Source organism: Mesocricetus auratus, unplaced genomic scaffold (genome assembly GCF_017639785.1).
Source record: "Mesocricetus auratus isolate SY011 unplaced genomic scaffold, BCM_Maur_2.0 Super-Scaffold_100020, whole genome shotgun sequence".
Lineage (NCBI taxonomy): Eukaryota > Metazoa > Chordata > Mammalia > Rodentia > Cricetidae > Mesocricetus > Mesocricetus auratus.
In genome coordinates this window covers 19858789-19882265 of record NW_024429201.1, presented here as the reverse complement: position 1 = coordinate 19882265, position 23477 = coordinate 19858789, and the positions used below count along the sequence as shown (strand labels likewise).

The 23477-nt window shown below is 42.8% G+C and overlaps 3 long non-coding RNA genes across 5 annotated transcripts in view; all 3 read left to right on the top strand.

Annotated features, from left to right (window-relative positions):
* The window catches only part of LOC121133169, a 142874-nt gene that overhangs the window by 15065 nt on the left and 104332 nt on the right, over positions 1 to 23477 (top strand). The gene's annotated exons all lie outside the window — the stretch shown is intronic.
* LOC121133168 overlaps positions 1 to 23477 on the top strand; it is a 58438-nt gene that overhangs the window by 10406 nt on the left and 24555 nt on the right. The window lies entirely within an intron of this gene.
* Positions 342 to 6408, top strand: LOC121133170. Its single transcript, XR_005869942.1, has 3 exons — positions 342 to 424; positions 1438 to 1771; positions 6266 to 6408. It is a non-coding gene; the product is annotated as an uncharacterized LOC121133170 (long non-coding RNA).

Sequence of the window (23477 nt, the reverse complement as noted above, 5' to 3'; positions counted from 1 at the left end):
TCCTTATCTTTCTTCTCTTGGCTAAAAACTCATTCACACGATGATCAATCATAATCATTACATCTTTGAAATAGCTACCATTGTGTAAGCACTTACCATGTGCCGTTCAAACCTTATGGTGACCTAAAATCTAGAGTGATGTTATTAGTATTCCTTTTTAATGGCTGAAAAAAAAAAAGTTGGGAAAGTTCTAGTAATTAGCCCAGGATGCTAAGCAGGTGGCTACCTTAAGGTTATAAGCGAAGCATATAGAATTCCAAGTCCTATATTTGCACTGGGGCAATTTAGGGACTTCTGTGAATGCTGTGTGCTCACAGTATTTCCTCATGTCCCAGGGAGAAGTACAGGATGCTCAACTGGGCTTTGGTGGTTATGGATTCTGTCTGTGGTGACTCCAACTGCCCACCCCCATTTCCATTTCCAGGTAAAGTGTGTTCTAGCAACTCCTTGGTGAAGGCAGCTGAGTGGAAACCACTTCTCCAAATGCGACCCCCCACACACTTGGTTTGGTTTTGTTTTATTTTTAAGATAGGGTCTTGCCATGTAACTCTTAACTGGCCTGGAACTTGCTTTGTAGACCAGGCTGCCCTCAAACAGACAGAAGTCCACCTGTCTCTGCTTTACGAGTTTTAAGATTAAGGGTGCACCTCACTCTATCCCTCTCCCTTTTTGAAACAGAATGCCAGCAATGAAAATATTTTATCCTTGTTCGTGTGTTTGTCTGCTTAAGAGTTTGGACATGAGAATCCAGAGGGAAAGTGTCTGGCTAACATGATCTTGCTCTGCTCAAAATTGTTTCTCTCAGTCAACAGCCATATTTCAGTGGTACACAATCTTGTATCATCCCTCAAAAGCTCTTAACATAGTCCTCCGCCTTTCCTTCTAGTATGGCGTGGTAGCTCAGTGAGACATGTTGTGTAGTCTTGGCCTCTCAGAATGAATACACCTTTCAGACCCTTCAACAAAGAGACCCATTATTTTCATTATACTGATTATTGACTATTAGAGATATCATCTGTCCTCTCAATAAATTGTGCCTGTGAGTCTTTTTGAGATAACTTCTCTTGGTATTCACACATGCAGCAGGGTGCCGCGTACATTATAATGTGCATGGGTATATGAATGAATGAATGAATGTATGCCAAGTAGGTGGTTTAGTCACTGCTGATGTTAGGTTACATTCCCATCAGAACCCTGTTATCAAGGCCAGCTCATTTATTCCTTAGTGTATTTGCACTCTTTGTTCTATTTTGCCAGAATATTCTTTTCTAGTGTTTTCTTTATTCTTCTTTCAAGTCATTCAAATCCATTGAGATTCTTCAAAGGGTCCTTTTTTGACAGCTCTATCAAAAATACTGCCCTTCATTCTGCTTTAGGTTTTAATACAACTATTGAGCTATCATTTGCTTACTGTCTGCTTTGTTTACTGAGTTCTAGGAAGTGGAGACCCTCTCTGCTTTCTTCCTGTGGCCTTGAACATCTACAGATAACAGCAGCTCAATAACTAGACACTGAAGGGTGGGAAAAGCTGAAGAAGGCACTCTAGAAGCTGTGTGTCCACATCTGAGGTGTCCACAGTCTTGCTAGGTTCCACTCTGGTGAAGACATTAAAAGTTTGACAGTCTGGTGACATCTACAATGTTGACTCTTCAAAAAAGTTGATTGTTTGTTGATCTCTTCTTGTTGCTCCTTGAAAACATGCATTTAGATCTGCATGACTCTCCATTCAGAGCCTACTATCTTCTGGTATTCATAGTTGGACAACCTTATGGTGAGTGACAAATCCCCCATTAAAACCTTGTTTTATCATCTGCCATCATTGAAGAGTAAGTAGACCCCACAAAATGTAAGATGTTAAAATAGCCCTAAACCTCAGACCTTCTATTTTGCTGGTATTAAAATGCTTAATGGGTTTTGAATCTTTGCTTCTGGCTATCTGGAGTGCTGACAGTCACATTTATCTTCCTCCCTAATGTGCAAATCAGTACAAAGAAATTCATGAAATAATGGTTCTCAAGAAACTGAATATGAGATGGCAAGACAGTGCCGACTGATGAACAAAGGCGAGCCCACGGTGGCCCAACTCACTGTCTTGAGACAGTTTCAAGGAGGGGAGCCCAGAATAGAGCTTGTCAATCACTGAGTTTAGGTGCTGGAGATGGAAGGCCATGTAGGTGAGCAGTTAGAATCCAAGGACAGAGTGCCACAGAGGAAAGACATGCGCAGAGAATAGCTCCAGAGACCAGCACAGGATCCTCTCTGGTTTTCAGCCAAGTTCCCATTGGCTCATGAAAGCATAAAAAAATCACCTGGGTTTCCTGAAAGAACTATTCAAATAGTTAAAGGAGAGCAGGCTCCCTGGCTTTCACTCCCCAGAAACAGAGCTCCTTCCTACAAGCATGGGTGGAAAAATGGCATGATTCCCAGGGTCCAGTGAAAGAAGCCAAACAAAGAGTGAAGATAATGTCTGGGTTCATTGATAGGAAATGAAAATGAATCCATGCGTACAGAGAGAGCAGATCACTTGTGCCTGGAGACTGGGTGTGGGGGTAGAGAGATGCAGTGGGAGGCATTACAGAGGGGGCAGGGATAATCTTTTTTTGGAGAAAACCTGTAGGGTCTGTACTCAGTTCTGGTGATGACTTCACAGGTATACCCTTGTATCAACCCTCTTCAGAACATAACCTTAAAATGTGGGTTTTATGGAATGCTCATTATATCTCAACAAAGCTGGCAAAGATATAAAAGAACCCCAGCTGAAGCGCTGTTGTCAGTTGATGGCTGCTGAGGCGGGAGAGCTATTTTCCTCCAGGAGTGTGGCCACTGGAGGATTGCTCATGCTTCCATGGATGGCCCCACAGCCACGTGCATTTGGGCAGCACTAATTGGATTTAGTAGGGTATTAAAAACAACAGAGGATATGAGATTGGGAGGGGTGGACATTTGGGGAGTCCTGAGGAAGCTGGAGGGATGAATGGAGTATATAGGATCAAAACACATTGTATACATGTATGAAGTCACCAAAGAATAAATAAAAAATATTCCCTATTCCTATATAAAGCAAAGTTCATTAAAACTTTTTTTGTTGTTTTTTGTTTTTGAGACAGGGTTTCTCTGTGTATCTTTTGAGCCTGTCCTGTAGACCAGGCTGGCCTTGAACTCACAGAGATTCATCTACCTCTGCCTCCCAAGTGCTGAGATTAAAGACATGTGCCATTAAAACTTTTAAAATACTTTTTATCCTGTACTTTTGTTTTTAAAGAAAGTTTATATGTTTGAATGTCTGTGTGCATGAACATAGTGTAAGTTCCCTTGGAAGTAGAAGATGGCATCAGATCCCATGGGGCTGGAGTTACAAGTGGTTGTGAACTACCTGACATGGATTAACCAAACCCTTCCCCTCTGAAAGAGCAGCAAGCACCCTTAACTGCTCAGCTACCTCTCCAGGGCCCACACATTTATTTCTTAAAATAGTTAACAGATACAATTCTATACTGTGGTGGGTTGAAAGAAAATGGCCCCTGTAATGTGCATTCTTCTCGCCCGTCTGGTCCCAGAGCTGTGTCAGTACCAAATGAACATGCAGGACACTATATTAATTAAGAAGCTGTTGGCCGTTTGTAATGGTTTCATGTTGGCTAGCTCTGAATTAATTATTAACCCGTAACTGCTAATCTGAGTATTTCTACATGGTCTCTTACTGGAAAAAGGGTCTGGATGTCTTACTCTTCTGGTGTCCTACATGGTGACTTCCTATGCCTCTGTTTTCCAGAATCCTTCTCGACTCCTAGTCCCACCTATCTTGCTTCCCTATTGGCCAACAGTGTTTTATTTATCAACCAATAAGACAAACATATACACAGAAGGACTTCCCCCATCAGGCTCCCAAAGGGAGTGGCACTATTGGAGATGTGGCCTTGTTGGAGGACATGTGTCACTGTGGGGTGGACTTTGAGGTCTCTTTTGTTCAAGCTTCCCTCAGTGTGACAGTCAGTTGACTTCCTATTGCCTCTTAGTCATGATATAAAGACTGTCAACTCCAGCACCCCCCTGCTGCCCTTCATGATGATAATGAACTGAACTTCTGAATCTGTGAATGAGTTGCCCAGTAAAATGTTTCCTTTACAAGAGTTGCTGTGGTCATGGTGTCTCTTCACTGCAATGAAAACCCTAACCAAGATGCAAACATTCTGAATAACCCTGGGTCATCATTATGAACAAGAGTTATTACTGGACTGACTCAAAAAAGAGCTCAAGCTAGAGCTGCAACTCTATCTTTGATGACTGCTAGAGGAGGAAGAGTCAGTTTTCTTTAAAGATGTAGCCCTGGTAAATTGTCCATGCCTGGAAGATGGCCGTGCATGTATAGGCAGCACTAACTGGCCTCAGTGTGAGTGTGAGAGAAGAGTCATTGGGTGGAGATGCTGGAGATGGGAAGTAGGAGGTGAATATGACTGAAATGCAAATGAGCTCAAGAGAGATGTAACTGATGATCTTCATTTCCTCTGTTCATCTCTGCTGTCAGCACTCATGACTGATGGCATCCTTCTCTAAGTAGGAACTTTATGAAAAGTGCCACTGACCTCAGGTGCACCACCAAGTTCAGCCCATGCTCCCACCATTGCTATCCTGTACCAAGCAGTTGTCACTTCCTCAACTTCCCTGAGCTATCATCACAGGCTTCTCATTTTCATTTTTGCGATCAATTCCAGGCCATGGGATGTATATTGTATTTAAAGGCAAACATTCTTAGCTTGGTCAATGGATGAATGAAAATGGATACAAATTCAGTAATCTGATGTATGCTGTATGGTTCAGATGAGTATATCTGGGCTGTCAATCTCAGGAATGCACTGTGTGGATCCAACTGCTCAGGGTGATGTGGGTATTAGAGACCAAGGCTCTAAGGTGTCAGTCACATTACCTGTGAGCATGTAAACTCCAGGGGTGAAAGGACCTGCCTGAGACAACTCAGAAAGTTGGCCTGAGCTTTGCTGTCAGCTCTGAGTATTACAGAAACGACAGTAATTTCTGTTGGCCATGAAGGGAATTAGATACCCTCAAATCCCTTCTCCTCTCTTATTTCTTGTGCCTACTTTATCATTTATTTCAAATGTAGACAGGCTTTCTTTGTAGGTTTGTTGACAGCTTCTCACTGATATTTCTGGAAAGGAGCATGCTAATGGCATATTTAATGTCAGTATAAGCCATTGATTTAGGCTTGTGATGTTTGCTGGAACATTGTGTCCTGAATAAAACATAAAAACACACTAAAATGTAACCTCAGAAAATGAATATTTAAGTGGTCATGAATGAGGAAACACAATCCAATTATTTTGTTCTCCCTGGAGTATACAGAAGGTAGCAATCTACCTCTGGAGGGCTAGTACTTGACTTTAAGATGTGTTCTGCTTCAGGAAAATTCCTTTTAAGAACAAATAGAGAATATGAAGAATGACATCTCAAAAGCTGCTTGCTTAGAATTGCTATAAGAGGTGCAATCATATGATAGTAAAAGTTATTTGTTGGTGCTTATCAGTGAAATGTTGGTGCTTAGGAATGAACTGTAAGATAGAGGAATTTGATACTATTGTTCTTCCTACAAGAATATCCCAGTAGAATGAGCCTTCTGAGGTCAATGGCTTATTTAACCTTCCCCCCATTGTTGTGGGAAATTATTATTATGCTATTGTTATTAAATAACCTAAGAATCTATGTCCAGAGATCTTAACTCCTACAGCACTGGTCTTGGTTCTCCCATCACACAGCCATGTCAAGCTTTTTGTTTTGTTTGTTTTTGTTTTTTTTTAACTGCACGAATTTTCAGTGCCCTACAAACACACACACACACACACACACACACACACACACACACACGCATGCACGCGCACACACACACAGACAGACACAAACACAGGCACACACAGAGGCACAGACACACACACAGATGCACACACATAGACACAGATGCACACACATAGACACATATACACACACAGGCACATACACAGGTACACATACACAGAGACACACACATGGACACACACATTCACAGACACACAGACACACACAGACACAGACACAGACACACACAAGCACACACACAGACACACACACACATACACTCACGCATGCACTGTGGGCAGAGCATGTTTTCTCTCCCTTCTGACAGTGTCTTTATCTGAAAGACAAGAGTAGACATGATAATGTAAGAGGTCCCAACCCAGGTGTACTCTGCTTCATTCTGCCTCTGCCATTGCCACAGGAGAACATGCCTCACCTACCTGATGACAGAAGGAAGAACTCATGGAACAGAACCACTACCTGAGCAATGGAGAGACCAGTCAGGTCCCAGCCAATAATCAGTTGTACAAGTCAAATAAATATTCCATCTTGGCATTTAAAAAATTTTAAATGTGTGTGTGTGCGTGTGTCTGAATGTCAGAGGTCAACATTAATTGTTGCTCTCTACTGTATTTTTTGAGACAATTTCTCACCGAAACCAGAGTCTGCTGATTTGACATCCTCCTGTCTCCACCTCCCCGGTGCTGGAATTACAGGTGCACACTGCTGTGCTGGCTTTTTTACATGGATCCCGGGCTTAGAACTCAGATGTTTGCACTTGCCCATTAAATACCTTACCCGCAAAGCCATCTTCAACTCCCTGTTTTTTAATTGTTTATAGACTTATAATATTTTTATTGTTTTATTTTATGGGCATGAATGCTTTGTCTACATGTATGTCTGTGCACTATGTAAGTACAAACACCTGAGGAGGCCAGTAAAGGGTGTTGGATCCCTTTGGAACTGGAGTTACAGATAGTTATGAATTTGCCATGTGGGTGCTGAGACTCAAACCTGGGTCCTCTGGAAGAGTAACCAGTGCTCTTAACCGCTGAGTCATCACTTCAGCCCTGGCATTTATCGTCATCATTATCAACAATATTTATTTGTTTGCTTGCTTGCTTGCTTGCTTTTGAGACAGGCTTTCACTATGTAGCCTTGGCTGGCCCGGGAGCCCCTGTGTAGACGAGGCTGGCCTCTCCCGAGCTCTGGGGCTGACGGTGTGCACCACCACACCCAGATATTGCAGTTCCTTTTGATGTGAAAGCACGGACGCCTACGACTAAACTGGATTATTAAACAGAGTTGAGGCTAATGTCAGTCTAAAATGACCTCTTTCTGAATACTCATCCATTTCAAAGTCAGTAAATAATTGTGTTTCATGTAGTCAATTAGGAACGCCTTTTGATCCATGTGCGAGGTCTAGATGATTGATGATGGATTCCTGGAAAACTGTATTTAGAAGGGTTCCTAGTTCAAACTTAAGCTCTGTTGGAAAGAAGGATATCACATTTCTGATGGTCAGGAGTGGGTGAATCCCAGTGGAAATGCTAAGAATGTTCACGTTTGTTGTCTCTCTGGACGCTTCTGGTGATCACCATTATCACCCAGGACAGCATCTGGCACAAGAGAGAGCTCAGAGGGTAGGCTGTCTGAGAGGGAAACCTGGTTCTGCTTCTGGTTAGTCTCTCTCTCTCTCTCTCTGTTTTTGAAACAGGCTTTCTCTGTATAGTCCTGGATGTCCTGGAACTTGCTCAGTAGACCAGGCTGACCTTGAATTCATAGAGATCCACCTGTCTCTTCCTCCTCAGTGCTAGGATTAAAGGCAGGCACTACCGCCATCAGGCTGTTATTATTTTTAACATTGAGTGAATTATTTAACCTCTTGATAATTCCTTACTTTATCTATGAATTGAGGACAATAATGGTACCTGCTTTATAGAATTGTTATAAGGAACAATTTCTCATGTACAAGGTGCTTATAACACTCTCTGGCTTATTACATGAATTATTATTATTACCATTAGTAGTTTAGTACAGATCATATCATCCCTGGATGAATATATTCAGCTGTTTTTTGTTGCCAATTTCCTTATATGCATAGGGAAGTATGGTCATGTTTGAGCCTATTAATCAAGCATTTGATGAGCTTATCTATCCTCAGTAAGTGATCCATATCCATATCCAAGGTATTATCACTATGTTCTATTTAATATGTGCCTGAATTAGAGAAAAATTAATTTTTTGGTATTTTAGTATTGCAAATCCAAAGCTATAAAGCCATCCATCCCCTTAATAGACTAAGAAATAGGGTGATGATTATGAAGTGTTACAGGCTTATTAGAAAAAAGTAAATATCAAAATCAGAGCCACGGCATCAGCAAGATGGCTCAGTGTGTAAAGGCTTGCCTTCCACCAAGAAAAACCTCCATTCTTTCTACACCTTGGCTGACGGATGCTAGGATGGGTGGTGGTGGCCTGCTTCCTGCTGGCAGTGGTAATTTAGCCACATAAGAGTTCAACAGGCAAACAGTAGGCAGCCCTCACTGCTGTCCAAGGGATCACCCATGACTATGACAAAAAGAAACAAGTGAAATCATTGCTGAAGAAATTTTGCAATGGTGTTCTTATTGAGCATCCAGAATATGGAGACGTGATTCAGCAAGAGAACATGGACGCTCCTGTAGAGAATGGCCTAGAAGGCTAAGGGTGATCAGCTGAGGGTTCTTGTGGCTCTCTGAAGCACAAATGAGGATTTCCTTGCACTAAATAGAATTTTCTTTCTGTCTCTTGTTACAAATTTAAAAACCTACAACCTGTATAATGTCACCATTTGGGGATCCCCTTTTAACTTAAACTAGTATAACTTCTTTATACAATAAACGGAAAGAGCCAAAATAACAACAAACCCAAATCAGAACCATGCTGCCCTTATAGATGAACCAGACTGTTTTGAACCTCTGATGTTTATCTCCTTCGTCCAGTCTTACTAGGCTAATACATTTCAAGGGGAATGAGTTCTGATAATTATAGCAATCTTGTTTGGTATGCCACATTTAAATGCACTTTGTACGGCAGATGCTAGAGGTAAGGAAATGGACTTGAGTTCTGTTCTCAGGAAGAGGTTTTCAAAAATAAAAAGAGCACGTTTTAATTTGTTTATGTACATTTACTGCAGAGAAAGAGCCAAGCAGACGTCAATAGTGTAGCTGGGGCACATACTGGCTTAGAGCTTTGCTTTAAATGAATCTGTGTGCTTGGTTTTGGATCACTTCCTGAAGTCAATACTGGTCGACCTGAAAGGACCTCTGTGAGATCTAAAACGATGCCTATCTGTGGATATAGCCTTTAGGAAGACTATATCTGGGTTTTAGAATTCTTGTCTTAAAAAAAGAATAGATTTCACTTTCAAATCAGTCACTGTTATCTTTCAGGAACCAAATCACAGGCGATTTTTAAATTGTGATTCTACCTCCTACTGGAAGTTTTAGGGAACATTGGGGGGATTTACAATGCAGTGTGCAAATCTCAGTTCAGCGACACGTGGGAACATGTTAGAAATATGGAACCTCGGCCTTGATCCCTGGTCTCTAGCGCCAGGATCATCACTGGGATCCGATCCCCAGGGGACTCCATGTGTGTATTAAAGTCTGAGTGACTCAACTCTGAGAGGTGGGCAATCTAATGAGCCAGGGGAGCTTGGGCTACACATCTGCCAAGAAGGTCAAACTGATGGTCACTGATGTCAGCACAAGTCAGATATCACAGGAATAAGTGGCATGCTGATTTTTTAATGTCATCTGAGGGTTTCAAAATATGAGAAAGCAGCAAAGACTGTGGGTCTTGATACTCCTATGCTATATCATAATTGAAAGGTTTGGGTACTGGCGAGATGCCTCAGCAGTTAAGAGTATTAGCTGCTCTTCCAGGGTTCAATTTCCAGCACTCACAACCATATATATCTCTAGTCCCAGGGGATCTGATGATTTCTCTGGCTTCTGTGGGCACAGGGCACATATGGGACATACAGATATACATCCAGGAAAAATACTCATAATATAAAATAAAATAATTAAAAAATTAAAGGTATTTACTGCATCATTGCCTTTATAGTCAGATGCACTTTAAAAGTATTACATCAGTCTAGGGCCACTGGGACTGCATTTCCATGGGAGAAAGTTATCTACTTACTGGGTCACTTAATTCCCCCCATTTGCACCACATCCTTTTCTTTCTTTCTTTCTTTCTTTCTTTCTTTCTTTCTTTCTTTCTTTCTTTCTTTCTTTTCTATCTGGAAAGTAACATTGGGAGATATCTAGAAAAAGAATCAAGTCATGTTTATTGAATAAAGTCTGCAGTCGCTAGCAAAAGCCATGGGTCTGACTACACCCACCCCATTGCCTTCCGCGCACATTCTTTGGTCACAGCTGATAGCCTAGGGCATTGCCCTCTTTTTCCTGGGTTTAGAAGACCAGTGGATTTAGTACTTTCTGCCTTATAGTTTGTCACCAAGTACCAGTATCTGATGGATGCTCTCCATCCCATTGGAGGTGGAGTAGCTAATAGGGTTTGACAACAGCCTCTGGTTAAAGACCAGGGCTGCTGAGTACACTTTCAACTCCACAGTGTTCTGGTGGAAAGTTCACCCCAGCCCCTGGCACCCATATACCCAAAAAGTCTGGGATGCTGTGGTGGAAGTTCCACCCCAGCCCCTCCCCTCCCTTATCTTTCTCCAAACCCTGCTGCATATCAGAAAGCCTTCCAAATGATGACTCCTCCCCCAGAGATTCTCAAGACCTCTCCCACAGGGTATTTAAACTGCTCCCTGGAAAACAGGTATTCCAGTATCTCTTTCCCTTCTCCTCTCTGGGGGGCTGGAAGGCCACCCAGGAGTGTTGCAGCCATTAAACGTGGGCTTTTTCTAACTCGGTTTGATTTGGTCTGATGTAGATTGCTGCATCGGCAGCAACTTTTGACACAGACCCTAGAAAAATGATTTTTATTGACAGTATGTTCACGTAACAAATTAAGAGTCTGTGATTTAAGCCGTTTCTAAATCTTTAATTTTTTTTTCCTGATAGAAAGTTTTGGTGGTTTGTCTTAATTAAACACAGCTTCCACTTTCCTGGATGGACTCACTGGTTTTTACTAATTTACAAAAGGTCTCTTTCTAAAACGTAATATAATGTATGTGCATTTTCATAACAACCCGCACCTCAACCAGCAAACCACAACAACGTATGAAACTTGGGTGATGTGATTAGCTTTTCAATTTCATCTTGTCAGGGCTTGGAAGTAGAAGGGTTACATCAGGAGTCCATCTAGGAACACTCTGCTCTAAATAAGCCAAGGCTGGTGAGCATGAGTTATTGCCTTGGTGAGCTTTATTGCCATTTGCTGATGCAGCTTGCTCTAGCCAACACCACAAGGGACGTGTAACAAGAGCCCCATATTCAAGCGCCTCTTGGAAAAAATCCATGAAAAGAGCCGAGATGTGAACCCAGCAATAAATCGTAGAAGCGTTTGTGCTGGAACCATGAAATGATACCAATAACTCCTTGGTAACACATTAGGGGACAATAAAGGGACTTCACCAGGCTGTTTTACTTTTTGGATGTATTAGGGGCTATTTTTAATTGAAACTTATCACAGGCACAACAGGCCGTGTGACAGCTGTTTACTCGATGCTTTTCATTCATTTCAGATTTTGTCTTGAATGCTCAATGCCTTTATCTTGACACTCAGAGCTCAACACACACCCTCTCCACCCCACGAGCTCCCACCCTCCCCTTGCATGCCCCACCCACCTCATGGCAGCCTTTGAGAAGGTGGAAGAAAATCGAGGAGGAGACACTGAAAGGTCTGCACCCCATCCCCGAAATCCCTCCCTCAGTTGCCTTCCTGCTGTTGCTCAGGAAGCCCTCCGTGAATCACTCACATCAGACTTCCTAAAGAAGACAGGTTTCAGCAATTTTTGTACTTTGCAGATGAGGAAGCTAAAGATCAGGGAGACTAAGTAACATTCCAGATTACCACAGGTTTCTGGAATTGGTGGAGCTTGGGGTATGCCCAGCTGCCCAAGGCGGTAATGTTTCCACTGACCTGCTTTTCCTTTCCATCATGTGGAGGAACAGAGCTAGCAAGGTTTGTGCTGACAATGCTCTGATGGATTTGGGTTTTCTGAGATAGTGTCTTGCTTGGTATCCCAGGCTGCCCTCAAACCTGTGATCCTCCTGCCTCAGCCTCCTGGGTGCTATCTCCATCATTCCTAGCTTGACATTTTTATCTTTAAAAACATTTATTTTTGTGATTTTTCTTGTGGATCAATTAAAATGTCAACAATAAAGAGAATTAGGAAAGAAAGGCCAACATCACCTCTCGTCTCATCGGCTGGGCGAAATAATGGAGCATGGCCTGGGTCCACAGTTGATAAACAGGGTTGAAAGGCTTGCTCTTGCTTTCATATTTGTCTTGTCATTTCTTCCATGGTTTTAACACTGTTTGAGAATGACATGGGGCCAATGAGAGGATATAGTTTGGCCTCCCTGTTTGCTGGGGGGTCTCTCTCAGCCAAGCAGCATCTTGGTCTTAAGGTCAAGCCACCTGGAGAGGAATTTGGAGTTTCCCTGGCAGCCCTGGGACTGTGTCTCTCTCTGATCCTATACAGCGCAGAAATAGACAGCTATTTACCTGAGTCTAATCCCAGCTCCATAAATTGCTAATAAAAGAAGTCATTTAGGCCTCTGTCTCAGTTTCCTCATCCAAAATGCTCTCACATCTTCCTCATTGGATTGCTGTGACACCGATCGGCCACATCATAGAAAGTCTTTAGCTAGTTTCTGGAAGACAACTCAATGAACTATTTTAACAGGTACTTAGCGTTCATTTACATATAATTCTTATATGTTAGTTGTGAGCCTAGCTTTCAATGGTTGAGCCATCTCTCCAGCCCTACATATAATTCTTAAACACCAAAGAAACTATGATAACTAAACTCCAACTTGGTTCTTAGGGACACTGCATGTGTGGTAGAGAAGCCAGAGTAAGGAAGTGAGTTTCCTGTTGGTTTGAGATTAGAGAATCCTCTGCAATTAATGAATGTTGGTGTCAAAGGATGTTTGTATCTATTCTATCTAATAACCTATACAAAGGCCATCAGAAGAGTCACCTATTCTTTTATGTGGGGACTCTCGTGCCAATAAAAGCCAAGAAGAACCTCTGGAGCCATCACTGTGAGTTTCTGGGCTATACATTAAGAGCCAGGGAGGTGTCAGTGAGAGGAGGCTGGCCTGAGAGTTGGGATCCAGGCTCCTGGCTCTGCCTCCTACCAGTGGTGTGATTTCACTAGCTGTACAAATTCTGTAGGAGATACATTGATTCAAGGCTTGGAATCTCATGTCAGCGTTTCCTGGAGTTCTTTGAATTTAAACAAAGGTTATTCTTGGATGCTTCAAATATTTATTGATCTGCCTGTTGACTTAGCCCCTGGCCTGTGCTTTATTTGGAGCATGCCTGTCTTCCTGCATAGATTTTGCTTCAACCATCCATTTATACTTCATCCATCCATCCATCCATCCATCCATCCATCCATCCATCCATCCATCCCCTGTCTTCCTACATGAATCATGGTTTAACAATTCATTTGTTTATGTGCCAGCTTTATAGTGGGCACTAGGTATACAGTGACAAGCCAGACAGACAGTCATCGTCTCTGTCTCTTGATGCCCAGAGTCTCGTGAACTAGACAGCAAATCCAAGAAATAATATGTACTCAAGAAACTGTCATTATGAAGGGAAGCCACGAACTTCAAGTAGCAGGCTACTGGAAGACTTATGAGCTCATGCTTTTAGAACATCACCTTGAATGGGAAAGAACCAGTCTCTTGAGGGGAGGGTGGTGAAGCAAGGGAGGCTCAAGCCCACACAAAGTGAGCATTGCTGAGAGTCTTGTCTGATTTTAAGACAGAATGTGGAGGTACTGCTTTTTAGTCCTACTGTGAATGTCACAACTTCAGCCTTTTCCCTAAAAATAAAACAAAAATGAAAACAAAACCACATGTAATAATCAAGGAAACTAACATATTATTGTAAAAGGAATATGTAGTAACAGAAATACAGTGTGGAGATGGGGGAAATGACCCCTTTTATCAATCCCAATATGGTCCCTTTGCTTCTGAAAGGCATCGTGTCCACATCCGTCCCTTCATGTCTATCCCGGTCAATCTTTCAATACAATCTCTATCAGCACCCGCATCTTCCCATTTCCATAACTGTATCTGTCTCTAAGGACACACATAGCTTGTGATGCTTTACAATTCGTCATGTTCCTTGTGAAGCAAATCCCAGGCATGGCCTCATTTCAGAATACATACATCTTTTTCTTAGGGGTGTTCATACTGCTTCTCTGGGGTGGTGCTCCACAGGGAATAACCCAACAGGCTGTTCACATTCTATCAGCTTTCCATACAGCAGTAGCAGCCGCTAGCATTTACATAAGACTGCCGTTGTTTTCGGTCTGAATCCTGTGCACCTGGAGACATGCCCAAGGCTCTCAAATTTGGGCTAACAAGATGCTTGGGGACTTTAAAGGGGTATTCATTGGTGATTTGGAGCGAATGTGCTCTGCCAAGCTAGGCAAGGTAAAATTGAAAATCTGATGATTCTGCTGGTGAGACTGAGCTGTCATGGGAGTATTTTCACCTATGAAATATAAATAAATTAATATAAATTGATATTTCCTCCTCCAAAACTGAAATATGCTCTTAAATTCCAGGAAGATTGCATATCAATAGAACTGTTTCATTTTGCCTGTGAGCTCTTGGAGTTTTTGTAAATTAAAGTGTCCTTTCCTAGCATATTAATTGGAACACAGATTTCAAGCCTCAGGTCATATTGTTAAGAATGAACAAAGAGCTAGCTTTGTGATCTAGGGAAAGGTAGATAACAATGGATATATCTCTAGCCCAGCAGGGGAAATCAAACCAGACTCCTTGTTATCGTAGACTATCTGAGCAAGCTGATCTTGTGGATGCGGTTTGAATAGCCTCACCTATCATGATGGGCTGGAGAAGAGCAGACATGTGGGATTTTACAAACAACCTTCACTTCTCTAGATCATTCTTAGGCACACAGTATCATGTCGAACAGGCATGGATGCTGCAGGGGGTTAAGCTGGTCATTTTTGTTTGGCATTAATAGGTTTCCTATCTGGGCTGCCAGACTTTAGCAGTAGTAGTAGAAAAGAAATACCATTTTTTTTAACTTGAAAAACTTCCACCATACATCTAGTAATAATTACATCATTTCCCCAGTTTCTTGGAGGATGCTTGGAGCCTTTAATGACTCTTAGCTAGCAGCCACCACTGAATTTGGTATTATTTCCACTGTCACATTTTACAAAACTGAGATGAAGAGATTTGGGGTAACTGGAAACTGTCTCTCTCTTTTTTTTAGATGAATTTTTATTTTATGTGTCTGAGTATTTACCTGTATGTCTGTATGTGCACCAGATGACCTGGTAGAGGACATATAGATGTTTGTGAGCCACCATGTAGGTACTGGCTCCTCCACGAGAGCAGCAAGTGCTCTTAACTTCTGAGCCATCTCTCCAGCCCCTTGAAAACTGTCTTTCAAGCCCACACACTGTAGTTGCCCATAGCCATCTATATGTAGCCTTGTGTGGTACACTGAACATCATAATGGACAGTTTGATCTTGGTTTAAAGAGTGGCCTTTTCTGGATAAGGGTGCATCTCTCAGATGATAAATTTGAAGAGAAAATGTTCACCCTGTCACCTGATGCTCATGCTTCCAGTTCTACTGAGGGTTGCCTTTTGGTTCTGGGGCAGAAACTAACCTCACACATCCCTGTGGATGCCAAAGGGCTATGTGGCTACTTGGCATCCACATCACGGAGCAATATTCCTGCAGCTACAGCACACTTACAGGTCTAGGTTCAGTTTCAACCTGGAAAGTCACAGGAAGCAGATTTCCTCCATTCTCTGGAGAGCCCTCAGGAGATTCCCACAGTGCCTCTGTCCCAGTGATTCTCCAATGGTGGGTTTTGGAGTGGTCATGATGGGTCTGCAAGGGAGATGGATGAAGTGTCTCCCACGTAAGTGTTACTATTTTTCAAGTGATTGAGGTTGCTATTGGGCTTCATTAAAATAAAAATTAATTTAAATGCAAGGCTGAACGCTTAGTACTTTTTGCTGTGATGTATATTTGCAATCAGCATTTCTGAAAACAGCTGTTGTTGTCACACAGGGAGTGGCAGAATCATTTAACATGAAACTATCTTCTTGCACATAAGGTGGGAACAAGTGTGGACTCCTAAGGAGGAGGTGTCAGGAGGCTGGTTCTTTTTCCGTGTTACTTAAACTTAAGGTGTTTCCCCTTACTGACAGGACATAAATTCTCCTCTTTTTGAGCTAGTACAGGAGTTCTCCTCTGAGAGATCAGCTGACCAGGATCATCATTTCATAGATGAAGAGCCTGAAGCTCAGAGAAGCAAAGCGTCACATCCTTAGTGACAACAGCCAGAGTCAGGACAGAAATCCTTACAGCCATTCTGCTAAGTAATTACCCTGCTGAGATCCCACTCTGCTGAGTGTCTACTCTCCTGAGTACCCACTCTGCTGAGTGTCTACTCTCCTGAGATCCCACTCTGCTGAGTGTCTACTCTCCTGAGTACCCACTCTGCTGAGTGTCTACTCTCCTGAGTACCCACTCTGCTGAGTGTCTACTCTCCTGAGATCCCACTCTGCTGAGTGTCTACTCTCCTGAGATCCCACTCTGCTGAGTGTCTACTCTCCTGAGTACCCACTCTGCTTAGTGTCTACTCTCCTGAGATCCCACTCTGCTGAGATCCCACTCTGCTGAGTGTCTACTCTCCTGAGTACCCACTCTGCTGAGTGTCTACTCTCCTGAGATCCCACTCTGCTGAGTGTCTACTCTGCTGAGATCCCACTCTGCTGAGTGTCTACTCTCCTGAGTACCCACTCTGCTGAGTGTCTACTCTCCTGAGATCCCACTCTGCTGAGTGTCTACTCTGCTGAGATCCCACTCTGCTGAGTGTCTACTCTCCTGAGTACCCACTCTGCTTAGTGTCTACTCTCCTGAGATCCCACTCGGCTGAGTATCTACTCTTCTGAGTATCCACTCTGCTGAGATCCCATTCTGCTGAGTGTCTACTCTCTTGAGAACCCACGCTGCTGAGTGCTCACCCCAGTGGGTTCTTTCTTTGCTGAGGACTTTGAATGCCACCACTTGAGTAGCCCTTCACTGAAATGCCCCCATTACCTGAATTGTCATAGCAGCTCCTTTTGTAGATGGAGAGAGGGAGGCACTAAGTAATTAACAACTTACTCGAAGGCATTCAGCTGGCACATTTGGACCATTCTCCCAGGAGGCTGTAAAGTCTTATTTGTTTGTTTTCTGAGACAGGGTCTCATGAAGCCCAGACTTCTCTTGAACTCAGTATGCAGGGGAGGATGACCTTGAACTCCTGATCCTCCTACGACCTCTCAAGTGCTGGGGTTAGAAGTATGTGCCATCACACTTGTCTAAGTCCATGTCTTAACTACTCTATCATATAAACTTAGGGACCCAGGGACACTATTTTATTACTTGTTTTTTTTCCCACTTAAAATACAGCATAAAATTTCCATAATTTCTACCTTACACTTTAAAGTTAGTTATGTATATATTATACTCTGTAGGGAGTAGCTTCCCTGTCGATTCTCACTAGCAGGAACATGCTAAATTTTGCAGAAAATTCTTGTTTATTTCCTTAGGCTAAATTCCCAGAAGAGGTACGGCATGGCTGAGTGGCACACACATTAAAAGCAGTTCTGCTTGTGACTGAGTATTTAGTCTACCAGACCATGAGAACAAAACGCCTTCCCATTCAGCAACAGATATTTATTTTCTCGAAGTCCCAGGGCCTGAAAAGTCCAAGATCAATGTTCCAGTCATATTTGGTTTCTACCCAGGACTCACTTCCAGGTTTGCAGACTGCCTTGCTGTCCTCACACGACCTTCCTCTTTGTGCTGACAGAGATCTTTGGTGACCTTTCCTCCTTAGGACAAGAGTCTTATCAGATTAGGGCCTCTCCCTTGAAACCCCACTTACTCTTAACTACCGGATTAACAGTGCTGTCCCTTACTGCCTTGCCTTGTGGCCCGGGCTCCAGCCTATGAATGCTGAGGGAAGGACATGCAGCTTAGTTGACAGTACTGTGCCTTCTGAACTGCCCTTTTCAAAGGCCTCCCATTGATGCAGGCTTTTCCTTACACTTTCAATAGCATCTGGAATTAGCATTTAAAATATTTGTTCATTTTGTGCCCTGAAAAGGTGTATAGTAACTCTTATTTGAAATAATTTTAACACAGATCCATTTTTTCTTTTATGGATTCCCTATTTATTTCCCTTGCCGTTACTAAACAAGATGTATCTGAGCATACATACTGTATCATATGTTACAGTGCTTTTTTTTTGTGGGTCATTTTTTTTGTTTTGTTTTGGTTTTTCGAGACAGGGTTTCTCTGTATTGTTTTGGAGGCTGTCCTGGAACTCGCTTTGTAGACCAGGCTGGCCTCGAACTCACAGAGATCCACCTGCCTCTGCCTCCCAAGTGCTGGGATTAAAGGCGTGTGCCACCAATGCCTGGCTTGTGGGTCATTTTTACTTTGAAATTTTTATCTCTTTCATTGCACCTTATTTATGTGATGAAATACAGGTTTTAATGTCAGCACTTATCTCATCTTCTTTATTTCATATCGGAAATAAAAATTTGTTGGCTAATATCTGTAAATACCAGCACTCAGGCTAAGGTAGGGGGAATGCTATGTGCTCAAAGTTAACCTGAGCACCATAGTGAGTTCCAGGTTAACCCTGGCTACATAGTGACTTCTAGATTAACTTGGGCTACATGGTAAGTTCCAGGCTAACCTAAGTTACATAGTAACTTCTAGGTTAACTTGGGCTACATAGTAAATTCTAGGTTAACCTGGGCTACCAAGAGAGAAACTTTAAAACAAGACAAAATGAAACAAGAGAAATGTGTATTGCAGTAAGCCTTAAAAATATAGATTAAAAAAAAAGGAAAGTCAGACAGGAAGGGAGAAAGAAAGGGAGGAAGGATAGATAGAAAATAACTATTTAGATGTAGTCCCAGTAACTATTTCTATCGCTCCAATTTTGTTATGTAAAGATATATGACTATATTATGCATATCTATATGATCTTAGACTTTTGAAATTATAGAATCATATTTACATAAAACCCAGTTTATATAATACTCCATATCTGTTGGGTCACCCGTTTCTCTTGCTCTTACAATAGAGGAGCTACCAGCCCTGTCCCTGTCCCTACCCCTACAGCTACCTGGACAGACAGAGATACTGTGATTGACCTGCAAAGGCTGTGACACTCCAGTGGTTGCTTGGAGAAGCTGGAACAGTCTAGCCAGGAGGGTGAGGGCTTGGGGACTTAGTTAATTCCTTAGTCTAAGTCTAAGTTATATTTCTTATACTTGGCAAAAGCAACTTAAGGAGGGAAGGGTTCATTTTGACTCATGATTTGACAGTATAGCCTGTCATGGCTGTAAGAGTGGTGATGTCGTGGCACCAGGAAATAGCTGAGAGAGAGAGAGAGAGAGAGAGAGAGAGAGAGAGAGAGAGAGAGAGAGAGAGAGTTGTGGTGCCCCACTCACCTTCTCTTTGTTTCTCTTTTCTCCAGTTACAGACCCCAAAACACAAGATAGTCACAGCCATGGCTAATTTTGGTTGTCAGACCTGACATGCCCAGGAAGAGGGAGGCTCAATTGATGAATTGCCTATATCAGATTGGCCTGTGGCTATTCTGTGGGGGTGTTCCCTTGGTTGTTCAGCTGATACAGGAGGACCTAGACCATCAAGGAAGGTGCCATCCCTGGGCAGGTAGGTCTGGGCTAAATAAGAGAGCTCGCTGAACACGAGTCTGAGGAACGGAGCCTTGAGCCACACCCTCTTTGGTCTCTGCAACAGCTCTTGGCTTCCTCGGATTGATGGACTGTAACTGTAAGGCAAATAAACCTTTTCCTCCCAGAGCTGCTTTTGGTCAGAGTGTTTTTATTGTGACAACAGAAAGCCAGTGAGAGCAGTCACCCACATTCAGGGCGTGTCTTTCCTCCTCAGTTAAACCTCTCTGGAAACTCACTCACAGACATGCCAAAGGCTTGTCTCCCAGGTGACTCCAAATCCAGTCAGGATGAAGATGAGCCATCCCGGGTGGATTTGGGCCATCAGACGATGAAGATGGGAAGCCATGTGTAGATGCATGGTTTATCCATCTTCCACACAGTGGAAGGGTCACATGCCACTTCCCTGGACGCATTTTCTGCAGCCCCAGGCACTAGTGCTTAGTAATGCACACCAGGACTCGTGCTCCTTCCTTGTCTCCCTTCCTTTTCTTCTTCTCCCTTGCTTCCCTCACCTCCAGGAAGGCCTCCCATGCCAGCCTTCCCTTCCCACTCTGTCGACCAGGGGTGTGGGCTAAGCCTGTGCTATAGCTCTTCTTATCCCAAGGTGAAGAGTAGGTTTGTTTAACTTTGCGTGTTAGTTCTTTTTAATTGACTGGGCGTTGCCTGGACTGTTGCACTCAGGTGTATTCTGAAGCTCTCTTTTAACCTCAGGTGGAGAGGGGGTCATGCTGAGAAGCAGTAACTGCAGGGCCTGTTTGGAATATACTTGACCTCTTGAAAGGTTACCAAGTTCATATGAGAGCAGACATATTTCCCCCACCCCACACACAGTGTTGAATGCTACTATTTTTTTAAAATCCCTCCAGTGTGCTAAGTAAAAATAAACTTCATCTTATTTTAATTTTTCACGTGAAAGTAAAACAATTTTTGCATCCTTATTGGCTACATTTTATTTATGAATTGTCTAATTTTATCTTTGTCTCTATCAATCTTAAATTTTAAGTAAAGTAATATACATAGTATATAATTATATATAATTAAAATTATACTAGAGGTTAGAGAGATGGCTCAGAGATTAGGAACACTTGTGGCTCTTGTGGAAGGACCAGATTCAGTTCCCAGTGCCCCCATGGTGGCTCATAACTGTAATTCCAGTTCCTGGGAATCTGACACCCACTTCTGACCTCTGTGGGCACTAGGCACATATATAAATTCAGGAAAAACATTCATATACATCAGTAAATCTAAAAATAGTAATACTAGATGGCTAATACTAGTGACTTGGTCTCAACACTACTCTGGATACTTCTTCCCATAACCAGCTGTTTCATTTCTTTAGGCTGATTTTTTTTTAATTGAGACTGGGGAGAGTCATTTGGCAAATGTTTCCAAGTCAGAAGCTTATAGCTGCTGTTTTAGGAGGCTTCAACTTTAAAGATTTACTTACTCATTTCTATGTGTGTGTGCCTTTGACGGTGTCTATGTACCATGCATGCATAAGTGCACCGAAGAGGCAAAAAGAGTGTCAGCTACAGGCAGTTGTGACTTGTTATGTGAGTGCTGGGGAACTAAACAGTATTCTCTGCTGAGTCATCTCTCCTGCCCGATTTTCCATTTTAAACATTGTCCACAGACTTCCTACTACAGGAGAAGAGAATGTATCTGTCTCATATATTCCTATCACCTCATTCCCCACCTGCCCTGACCTTTGACCTCTCAGTGTAGATTCACAGTAATTTGGAGGGAAGGCCGTATTCAGGACAATGTTACTACTAAGAATCAATTTTTTACTGTTTACAGTCAAATCTCAAGACATATTATGACTATCTTTCCTTTTTCATTTGCCTTTTTGTTTTCTTTTGAGTTGGCTGACTCAGTCACCACTTTATGGCTGGGCCGATGAAGGGAGGAAGAAAGGGAAGACAGACAGACACATGTACAGAAAATCTGTACAGACACATGTACAGAACAGGTGTGCTGTTCACTCTGCTGTAGCTGCAGCATTGGCCGTTATGTACATCACAGGAAGGAGGTCTCTGTAGGAACAGTCTCAGATGGTGTCATCCCGGAGGAGGAAGCTGCGGTGGTCAGTTGTTGCAGGGGAAGGCTTCCCTGTGCCTCTGGGCCTTGCCTGGAGGGGGCTTTGCTTACTCCTGTGGATCTAGGCCTTTGGGTCCTTGCTATGAATACACAATCACTCAGGACGCCATCTGCTCCTTAAATTCAATGAGCTTCCTCTGCATGGATCACAAATGTAACTTCAGGCTCTCAGATAGAAGTGGCAAAAACCTTTCATTATAACCAAAGACTTAAGGAAACCTGTCCATTCCATCTTGTCCTCGAAGATCCCTCTAGAACCTTGTTATTTTCTCATCTTTTTGTTTCTCTCTGATTCTGCTGCCAAGCTCTCATCAACAAATTCTTTCTTACCATCACCCAAAGTATCCCTTTCTATGACTCCTAGCCATCTGTATTTGGAGAGGTCTTTGCTTTGTGCTCTAGTTTTTGGCTTTGTTTTTTGAGACAGGGTCATTCTATGTCCCCAACTGGATTGGAACTTTCTATGTAGACCAGGTTGACCTGAAATTCACAGAGATCTGTCTGCCTCTGCCCCCTGAGTGCTGGCATTACAGGAGTGCACTACCATGCCTGGTCTCTTTGATAGAACATATTCCCTATTTCCTGAGAAAGGGCATAGCGTGGGGAAATGTCTGACAATAGCACCCTGCTGACTGAGTGGCTTGGCTTGTCCAGGTCCTGAATTCCAGGCTGCTGTGTTTGCCAGAGTAGGCAAACCTTGAAATTTCCATGGCTTAACAAGCACAAAAGCTTTGCCCGTGATTGGTGAGTGCTGGTGTTTAGTGGGGAGCTTTTAGGGATCTGGAGACCTCATTAGGGTCCCGGAGCCCCCTTGGGCTTTTCTGAAGCTTTCCGGGTGACAAGGGAAGAGATGGAGGGTCATGTGACCGTCTAGAAGCAACATATTTAACACCATAACTTAGCCGCATGGACCTCCTCACTAAAAGGAGCCAGTAAATAGTCTACCCATGTGTTCACTTAGGAAAAGGGAAACAAGGATAAGCTCAGGCTTATCCTAATACCAGTGTTTGGGAAACTGAGGCATGAGAAGTGTCCATGAGTTTCAGGTTCCCTTGGGCTGTAAAGTTCCAGCTCAATCCAGGGTACAGATGAGACCCTCACAGAAAGGTAGGTGGTGGAGGAAAGAAGACAGGGGAGGGGAGAGGGGAAGAGACAAAGAGATATGGAGACAGAGAGACTGAGATGGAGAAGAAATGAGATCATGACCAATGGAAACAATTTCTCTCACAATTCCCTTTGTCTTTGGCTCTCCACACAGTTATTAATATCAATACAACCCTATCTGACAGTTCTGATAACTGCTTCTTCATAACTGGGGCTTCATACTGATGAAAGCCCAGTAGAAAAAGAGGTGAATGAAGGAGAAATGTCCCTAAGAATTGTATTTACTGCCCCATTATATGATAAACTTGAAGTTTTAGCAAGTTTTAAAATTGGTTGTGTATTTACATGTATGTATGTGCACTGCATGTATGTGCCCTGTGTGTATGTGTACATCTGGTACACATGGAAGCCAGAGGTGGGCATTGTACTCCCTGTAAGTGGAGTTATGGATGGTTGTGTGATGGGA